The 10272-nt window shown below is 38.5% G+C and overlaps 1 long non-coding RNA gene across 1 annotated transcript; it reads right to left on the bottom strand.

The window, feature by feature from the left end:
* Positions 1–4339: 4339 nt before the first annotated feature.
* LOC121860961 lies at positions 4340–7691 on the bottom strand. Its single transcript, XR_006087965.1, has 3 exons — positions 7651–7691; positions 6483–6557; positions 4340–4830 (listed from the first exon to the last, which is right to left on the bottom strand). It is a non-coding gene; the product is annotated as an uncharacterized LOC121860961 (long non-coding RNA).
* Positions 7692–10272: the final 2581 nt, after the last annotated feature.

Here is a 10272-nt window from a genome sequence, read left to right as displayed (position 1 = left end):
GAGATTGATAAGGAAGGTAGGACCACATGGAATAGGTGGACCATTATTAAAATGGATTAAGTCATGGTTAACTGATAGGAAACAAAGAGTCAGCATAAATGGATTTAAGTCAGACTGGGGTGGGGTCAAAAGCGGAGTTCCCCAGGGATCTGTATTAGGCCCTCTGCTGTTTGTTATATTCATTAATGATCTTGATTTAGGTATAACTAGTAGGATTAGTAAATTTGCAGATGATACCAAAATGGGGAGAGTGATAAATTCAGACAGTGACTTTGAACACCTTCAAAAAGATCTAGATACCTTACATGAGTGGTCAGTAGACTGGCAAATGAATTTTAGTACTGATAAATGCAAGGTATTACTGATAGGGAAGACGAATACAAACGTTAAGTATAAACTAGGTAACACGGAAATAGAAAACTCAGATTGTGAAAAAGATCTAGGTGTATTTGTTAGCAACGACTTGAAACCTAGAAAACAATGTATTAGCGTTCGCAACAAGGCAAACAGGATTCTTGGGTTCATATCTAGGTCTGTGAGTAACAGAACCGCTGACGTTATCTTGAAACTTTACCTAGCATTAGTGAGGCCACACATGGATTATGAGGTTCAGTTCTGGTGTCCTTATTATAGAATGGACATAGATTCTTTGGAGAGAGTAAAAAGAAGAATGACAAAAATGATCCATAATATTAGAAACCTTCCATATGAAGAAAGACTGAAAAGCTTAGGCTTACATTCATTAGAGAGGCGTAGAGTTAGGGGAGATATGATAGAGGTGTACAAGTGTAAGGGGATTAATAAGGGTGAAATGGAAGATGTTCTGAAGCTCAGTAATAACAAAATAATTGGAACAAATGGTTTTAAATTAGATAAATTCCGATTCAGAAAGGATATAAAAGCAAGTACTGGTTTGGTAATAGAGCGTGATATGTGGAATAGGCCACCGAGTGCTATAGTAGGATCGGGGACGCTAGGGAGCTTCAAGACGAAGTTGGATAGGCACATGGAAGTGCTGGGATGGGTGTGAAAGGGATCTGCCCTGTATGGGCCAGTCGGCCTCCTGCAGTATCCCACTTTCTTATGTTCTTATGTTCTTATCATAACATAGCGTAAAACTTGGCTCGTTTGATCCTTATGTGAAATATCAGGAGTGCTGTCGAATATCATGGAAAAGTACTTTGCTTCTCTTACTTGCTTGATGACTTTGCTTCTTACGTTTTCTCCCAAAATTTCTATAAACTCGTTCTGAATAGTAGGAGACAGATGTGGGTCAGGTGTTAGGTCAGACACGACAGGGATTAACTTGCCGCCGATACAAAGGGATGGATTAACGTCTCCAGTAGCTGCAGATATGGGTGATGAGCAGACCCAAAAGTGCCGCCCCCCAAAAGTGCCGCCCGGGGCGGACCGCGCGCCCCCCCTAGCTACGAAAATGCATATAAAGGCCCTACAGTCCCATTCCATGATCATTCTGGTTCAGATTATCATTCTGGCCATTATCCTTCCTGATCCTGGTGGCCATTCGAACGTTCTGAGGAGACGAACATTGCTCTGAAGATTCTCAGAGTCACGCTTGTCCTCTCCCCAGGTCGGGAGGGGGACTTCCCGACCAGACCCCAGCTAAGCAGAGGCCTCCCATAGGAGGCAGCCAAGCATCCACTGGGCCTACGTCAGGGTACACGTGAGTCTTGTCAGAGCGATTCCTTGGGTGAGTTACCTACTGTGGGAAGTGTATTCATTCAGAGGTGTCCGAGAGTCAGTGTCGAGTAACGTAAAACATAATGTGTTAGTACCCCGATATAATAGTGATATTAATGTGTCCATGTCATTGAGTGAATTAATAAATAGTTGTATCGAAGAGGTGTTTAACAAGTTGTCCCTTTAAGAAGTAATATATGTGTATTGACACACGAGATAAGATAAGCGTCCCGGCCAAGCTACCAAGTTTCCTATCTTTACATTCCTACTCTCTATACTTTTCCTATTTATATATATTTTCCTCGCATTGTGTTCTGTTCCATTATACTTTGTTGCCCACTCAAGGAGTAGTGGAAAAGTATTTATAATGAGTTATGGAAATGAAGAGAAAGAGAATTAAAATTATTAAAAGTATATATACTTTGTTTGGGTCCTCTCTTACTTTATAAATGTGTTATTTAATTTTGCTTTTAGACCGTTGTGCATATAATTTATTTTATATTGACTGCGTTTGAAGACTTCTGGAAGTTCACTTGTGTTTGTGGAGTCTGTAAGATAATGATTGTTTGTGATCTAACTGACCAAAGAATCTGTAGAGTTTCGACGCCAGAAGTTAAAGACGCCCCACTCTGGGAAGCATGGCATCACACTTCTTGTGGCGATCAACCTGGGGCTGTCCTTTCTTGTCATGATTAACCTGGCGGCTGAACTTTCTTATGTCGATCAACCTGGGGCTGTTCCTTCTAGCAGTGATTAACCTGGGGCTGACCTTTCTTGTGGCAATCAACCTGGGGGCTGACCTTTCTTATGGCAATCAACCTGGGGGCTGACCTTTCTTATGGCGATCAACATGGGGCTGTCCTTTCTTGCGGCGATCAACCTGGGGCAGACCTTTCTTATGGCAATCAACCTGGGGCTGACCTTTCTTGCGGCGATCAACCTGGGGCTGACCTTTCTTGTACACTGGAGAGGCTTGATTGTTTAATCAAGAGGCTGCCAGCTTGTCTGCTTGTTGGAACCACGATGACAACTTTCCTAGTACTCGTGTGTTGTAGTGCTGGCTGCTGGTTGGCTGGCTGGCTATTAGCTAGCTGGGACACTAAGACAACACTCGGGTAGGCTCGTCTGGTGTCGGCTCCATTTGGGTCACCATGATCTGTGAGCTGATGCTGGCGGGTTGACTGCTATGTCAGCAAGTCTTTATATTATCTTTGTTACCACTGGATTTCTGTGTAGACGTTTTGCAGGTGTTTATAACCACTGTCCACCTATTTCCCACTAAAATACTTTGTTTGATGATGATTCACTTAGAATGTCACTTGTGTCATCAATATTTTCTTTTTTTTTTGAGTGCTGTACAAGTGTATAGAATTCGTCTCACTGTTTGTCACCAAGTGTGAGAGCTGTTTTGGTATCACATTAATTGTTTTAATTAAGTTCTGGAACTCTGAAGTGGCAGGGCTTGATGTAAACACTTCTTGGCATTTTCTATTTTAAGCTGAAAGAAAGTACCGTATATCCACAGATATAATCTGAGATAATATATTGTGAATTCTTTCCAGGGAAGTGTTATGTAAATTACTTTGAGATAATACTTCTGCTAAGTGTAAACTTCCCTGTATAGCGGTATGGAGTGAACTGCTCCCCACTGGGCTTGAGAGAGTGGTAGGAAGCGAGCGGTGTTTACTGAATCAGCTCGACCCCCGTGATAGATGCAACTTCAGTGATCTAGTCATAAACAACATGGTAAATCACTTGGTGAATAATTTGATGAATAACATGATGTTATTCATTGGGGGTGTATTTATATAAAGCAAAGATGCTGTTACACCTGGATGAAAATTGTTTTTGAATGTCTCCGGCAGTTCACACCTCTATAGACTGCTTTGTCAATGGGCAGATCAAGAGGTAGCAGTATGGATGATGAAAATAGTTGGTCAAATGCATTCACTGTGATTGCATTATTTTCTTGCTCCTGTGAGAACTGTGATCTTTGAACAAATTTATTAAATAAGCTTATATTTTGTTCTTACTAATTTTGTGCTCAGTAATTCACTTTGTAATCCAATGAAGAACTTTTGTTGAGTCGTTCTTATCATTAACAATTTCTTTGTTGTTATTCTCCTGTATAACACTCGTTTGACTTTTGTATCTTCTTAGAAGAATTTTGTTAAAGCGAATTTTTCTTTAAATAGCTTATTAACTATGAGTTTTATACGTAATTTATTACTTAATCTTATCATTAGTATTTATAACACATTTCTTACATCAATTCTATACATAAATTAATAAATTTTCACTGAAAAAATGCCTGGAGAACTTTTCACACTATTTCAGTTAAAGGTATGTGTGAAACCATTTAGGCAGACAATGGTTTACAAGGAAAAGTTGGGTATATGCTTATATAAGTTTTGGGTACAGTACATGCTATCTTCTCTCCCTTCTCTTCTGTTCTCATTCGGTCACTTTCCTTTTTCCTGCTCCAAAAGTTACTTATGTTGTTACAGCAGTGGAGTAAAACCGTTTCTCCGACTCCTTACACTGTGTGCAGGTGACAGTAAACATACAGTACTAACTTTACAAAACGGGTCTCTTACGGGTCCAATGAGGGAATAAGTGTTGGTATAAGAGGCAATTATTTCAGTTTTAGCAGAACAATTTTATTATCAAGATCTCAAAACAAAGATAAATGTTATCATTTATAGATGAGGGAATTAACAAGGCAAATACACGTCAAAAATAAGCAGATGCGCATGCTAATGACACAAGTCTCAAGTTAAATTAAATTTTACTAATATTCTCCATCATTTCTTAAAATGTGCAAGAACAAGAAAATAAAGGTTGTTGCAGAATTCAAATGCTTAAAAAAAATCATAGGGAAAGCAAGTTCTCGAATCGCATGTGAAAACAGAAGTTTCGTCGATGATCACCAAACACAGTTGAGGGTGTCTTCTTATAGGTCATGGTGGCGTCCGTCAGGTCTGGCCACTGTTGTGGACTAGTGGTAAGGCTGTTTTACCCTGCAACATATATTATTGCCGTAGCAGATGCCGGTAGATATTTCTTGTCCGTAACTACAAAAACTTACACAAAACCCGTTGACTTGTGGGCAGGGATACTTGATGCTTCCTGTTGGAGACGAAAGGAGGGCGTTAGAAGCAGATTGTGAAATCCACTAACCCAGATATTTCACTTTTGTCATGGAAGAATATAGGCGAGGGAAAAAAGAGGCCACACTTAGAGATCTCCTTGTTGCTATTTCGTGCGAAGGTGTTCATGAACACTGGTACACGGTACTTTGTGTTCATGTAAGACTGGTACACGGTACAAAGGCGTTCATATAACACTGGTACACAGTATTAAGTTGTTCATGTAACACTTGTACACGGCACTCAGGTGTTCATGTAACACTGATACACGGTATTAAGGTTATATGACTAGTTTAGCCCATCCTATCGTCACCCGCAGTATTATTATGAGTTGTTCACATTACCTTTACTTAAAGCTGAGAATTTAATTGAATATTTAGTTTTTTATTTGTTGTTATTTGTTAAAACTCAACATACTGGATTTAAGTAAAAACAGATTGAGAAATTTGAAAAAGAACATGAAAAATAAATGAAAAGGACTTCATATGTATATTAAATATATATACATATATATATATATATAAATATATATGTATATATATATATATATATATACAATCAACACCTCAACCCGCCAGGATTCGAACCCGCGGCCCACGAGCCCATGACTGTGACCGGGGAACGCTAACCACTGGACCACCAGGATACAAAAACAGTCCTAGACTTAGTTTTATTTCACACAAAGCCTGTTCAACGAGCTTAAGGCGCCGTGAACCTCTAATGGGGACTACCCGTATCACGTAGGTGGTCAGAGTAACGTTTTACCAAATCCGCCTTTCAAAATGTTCGAACTCATGATTGCATCAGAATGTTATTCGATTACCAGCAGTCCTAGACTTTGTTATATTTCACACAAAGCCTGTTCAACGAGCTTAAGGCGCCGTGCTTTATTGGGCTAATGAAATATATATGGATCCTCGTGTATCGAAGCCGGATTTGGTAAAACGTTACTCTGACCACCTACGTGATAAGGGTAGTCCCAATTAGAGGTTCACGGCGCCTTAAGCTCGTTGAACAGGCTTTGTGTGAAATATAACAAAGTCTAGGACTGCTTTTGTATCCTGGTGGTCCAGCGGTTAGCATTCCCCAGTCACAGTCATGGGCGCGTTGGCCGTGGGTTCGAATCCTGGCGGGTTGAGGTGTTGATTGTATGTAGAAGTCCGCGTGCTTTATTGGGCTAATGAAATATATATATATATATACATATATATATATATATATATATATATGTGTGTGTAAGGATGTATTCAAAGCTTTGCATTTTCTGAAACCATTATTAAAAAGAAACTCGTAACAACACTATGTCATTCTTAATGCAATATCGAAGCATCGGAAGAGGTGTTCAATGCATTATTTTTCAATGTATGAAAGAGATTACTTTAAATTTAAAAAAGAGGTGATTGAATAAAATTTCGTAAATTTCCTTGTAAGAAAGGTTTACTTAAAACTGACAAGGCGATCTCATCATATTTTTTGCCTATCTTCAAGCATCAGGATGTGTCACCATATTCTAGACGTCTAGAATGACTCATCAACAATGAAATGACGCATCAAGCGCAGGAGTGGCTCGCCAAGAACCTGGGCAACTCAGCAAACACTGGACTGAGATAAAATATAATTAAGGTGACTCACCATTGACAACGGTGATGGCCACGATCACCAGCACCAGCAGGAATACAATGCTCTTGGTATTCATGGTTCACCAGCCTGTTGAGAGGAAACTTTTACTCACAGAACACAATGTACATTGGGTCTGACCTGTATAATGAACCTTATGAATGAACTGTACATAAAGAACGTCTAGTGGTGGACTTTTCTTGTTGTATTAAGGTCGAGAGAACCCCAATTTGGGATTCTAGTGAGGAAGATAGTAGAGCTGGCGAGGAAAGTATAAGGATAGAAATTGCATATTGTAGTATGTTGGTATATATTTCAATTTCTCTGTCTCTCGCTTTTCTCGATGTTTCATATTTGGCATGACATATTATTTTATTTACCCGACTTCATAAAGGTGTTGCACAAGGAAGGTGCGTCAGTACAATTTGAGATTTGAATTGCATTATTTTATTTCCATCTAATACATGATTATATATATATATATATATATATATATATATATATATATATATATATATATATATATATATATATATATATATATATATATATATATATATATATATATATTGATAAAATCACACGGGGAAAAAAGGAAACAACGGAGCACCTTAGCAGTGCCTTGTTCGTTCATGTTAGGAATAATAATCATCACATTGCTTGGGGAAAAAGCTTAGAAGTGTTCAAACCATCTTGTGTCACAGAAAGACTTCTGATTGAAGCTAGTTTGATTAAGGAATTAAAATCAATTAACCTTATTGATAGTTATTTAGTGGGTCCCTTATTTTTGACCTGACCTGACCTGACTAGTTTCGTCGCCCCCTTTCTCTTAAGCTTCTCTAAGTGTGTGTTGGTGTTGGTGTGGGGACTAGTGGATGACATCATTATGGCCTGACCTCATGTTTAATAAGGTCACCCTGTATATTTAAGCCTCTCTCTGTCCATGTAATCCAGTTGCCTCTGAAGATGTCTTGAATGAAGACGAAAGCTAAGGTGCTCCGGTGTTTCCCTTTTCCCGTGTGATTTTATCAAGATTTATCTTATCCACGTTTTCATTGTGGATCTACATGAAATATATACTGTATATATAAAACTTGAGAGAAAACACCAAACTTACACCACGCACTTAATAGTCGTCATTCTGTGTATACTTCAGTATTATTTAAAACGAATGTAAGCTTACCTCAGTTACGATATCAGCAAGAGACAGGAGTAAGGTGTGATGATACAATTCCTTGGTGTTCACTTTATATACCTGACGTCCAGGAATTACCGATATCAGCTGGAGAAATTTACTTATTTCCTTTTATTAATTGTAGAACACCCTGGTCCTTGAATACATAAAATTAATTTCTATGTTTGATCATCTACAGTAATATTTAATTAAATATAAAGAATTACCAGCGAAAGGGAGAAACGTGATGGACTTAAATATTGGAGAATCATTTCACCTGGCATCCCATGACTCACGTCCAGGTATTTCCCAAGGCAATATAATTATGTTGTCAGGGCTGTTGCCCTAGATATACTATATATATATATATATATATATATATATATATATATATATATATATATATATATATATATATATATATATATATATATATATATATATATATAACAACATCAACCTAGAAAAGTCGACTTGTGAAAGAGACCTAGGGGTACTTGTAAGCCCGGACCTACGGCCTAGAAAACAGTGCGTTAATGTTCGAAATAAGGCAAACAGAGTATTGGGTTTTATATCTAGAAGTGTAACAAGAGTGCAGAGGTCTTATTGCAACTATATATTGCGCTAGTTAGGCCGCACCTCGATTATGCGGTTCAGTTCTGGTGCCCCTATTATGGAATGGATATAAATTCACTAGAGTCGGTGCAGCGAAGAATGACAAAAATGATTCCGGGACTTAGAAACCTTCCATATCAGGATGGGTTAAAGAAACTTAACTTGCATTCCCTAGAAAGACGAAGAGTGCGGGGAGATATGATAGAAGTATTTAAGTGGGTGAAAGGAATCAATAAAGGGGATATAGATAAAGTTCGTATAATATCCGAGCAGGATAGGACTCGGAGCAACGGATTTAAATGGGATAAGTTTAGGTTTAGGAGGGAGATAGGAAGAAACTGGTTCACAAATAGGGTGGTGGACGAGTGGAACAAGCTTAGCAACTTTGTAGTAAGTGCGGGAACTCTGGAAAGTTTCAAAAGGAGGCTAGATAGATTCATGGATGATAGAGAGTGGTAGTAACTCTCGACAGGAGCTGCCATGCACAGGCCAACCGGCCAATTGCAGACTACTTATTTTCTTATGTTCTTATATATATATATATATATATATATATATATATATATATATATATATATATATATATATATGTGTATATATATATATATATATATATATATATATATATATATATATATATATATGTGTATATATATATATATATATATATATATATATATATATATATATATATATATATATATATATATATATATATATACTGTATGTACTGTAAGTGTACTCCCCTGAAGATGTGAATTACACGAAAGCGCTTGGGGAAACTTCTGTGTTTTCTTCCTTTGTATATCAAAGAAGTTGACCTCTGACCTCAGCCAGTGTGACTAAATGTCATGTTAGTGACATGGCAGCTGCTGACGAGTACTCGACCACCTCTCACGTTCTCCAGCTTTGTCTTGCCTTGCAAGACCGACTGGAGAAGGTTGAGAAGGAGGTCCAGAGTCTCAAGGGCGAAAACTTAGCCTTGAAGCTAGTTTTAGAGGAGAAGAAAACCTTTGCCAGTGTCGTGAAGGACGGTGAAGTTGAAGTGGATTCATGGAAGGTAGTTGCTGCTAGTGCTACAAAATGCACTCTAAAAAGGCACTCAGCTGTAGACCTAAACAACAGGTTCAGCACCTTAAGTGACGAGTGTAAGGAAGGTGCTAGTAACACCACGAGTGCTACTCCCTCTGTGAGTGTGGAGAGAGGAAGTAGCGCAGGTAAGAAATCACCACACTCAGGTAAGGTCAAATGTGTTTCTGTCATGGGAGACTCGATGGTGAAGTATTTAGGTAACAATCTCTGCACTAAAGTTAGGAAGCTCGAGTGTCTCTCCGGGGCAGGGATAGGTAGAGTACTAGAGAGAGTGGAGAACGCCATTGATGACTGTGGAGACAACCCCATAGTCTTACTCAGTGCAGGAGGCAATGACGTAGGTAAGCTTACCAGTGTCGAACTGCGTAAACTGTATAGGGAAGCTCTAGATAAGATTAGGGTGAAGGGTGGAACTCCTATTGCTTGCTCTATCCTACCTAGAGGGTGGTGCCAGTCGTGAATGGATGTCCCGTGCAATTGGTTTCAATTGCTGGTTGGAAGAACAGTGTAAAGAGCTGTCGACGTCATTCATTGATAGTTGGAGCCTGTACTATGGTGATGATAGTATGTATGCAAGGGATGGGGTGCATTTAAGTAGGAAGGGGGTGGCGGTGCTAGCGAAGATAGTTGACAGGGTAGTAAAGGTGGGGTTTTAATATGTCCAAATCCCATCAATGGTAAAGAGAGGAAAATACCATGTGAAAATAACAGCAGTGAAACAGAAGTAGATAATGCTGAAAATATAGTTAGTCATAATAACAAACATCAAAGTAATAAATGTAAAACAGATAGAAACTGAAGAAATATATTGAGTGTTTATTATACTAATAGTAGAAGCCTGTGTAACAAAATGGACCAGCTCAGGGCCATTGTTAGTAAAGAGAACATAGATATAATTGCAATAACGGAAACATGGATAAATTC

The sequence above is a fragment of the Homarus americanus genome, unplaced genomic scaffold, assembly GCF_018991925.1.
Source record: "Homarus americanus isolate GMGI-L3 unplaced genomic scaffold, GMGI_Hamer_2.0 scaffold37804, whole genome shotgun sequence".
Lineage (NCBI taxonomy): Eukaryota > Metazoa > Arthropoda > Malacostraca > Decapoda > Nephropidae > Homarus > Homarus americanus.
The sequence above is the reverse complement of the archived record's forward strand: the minus strand, read 5'-3'. Positions and strand labels throughout refer to the sequence as shown.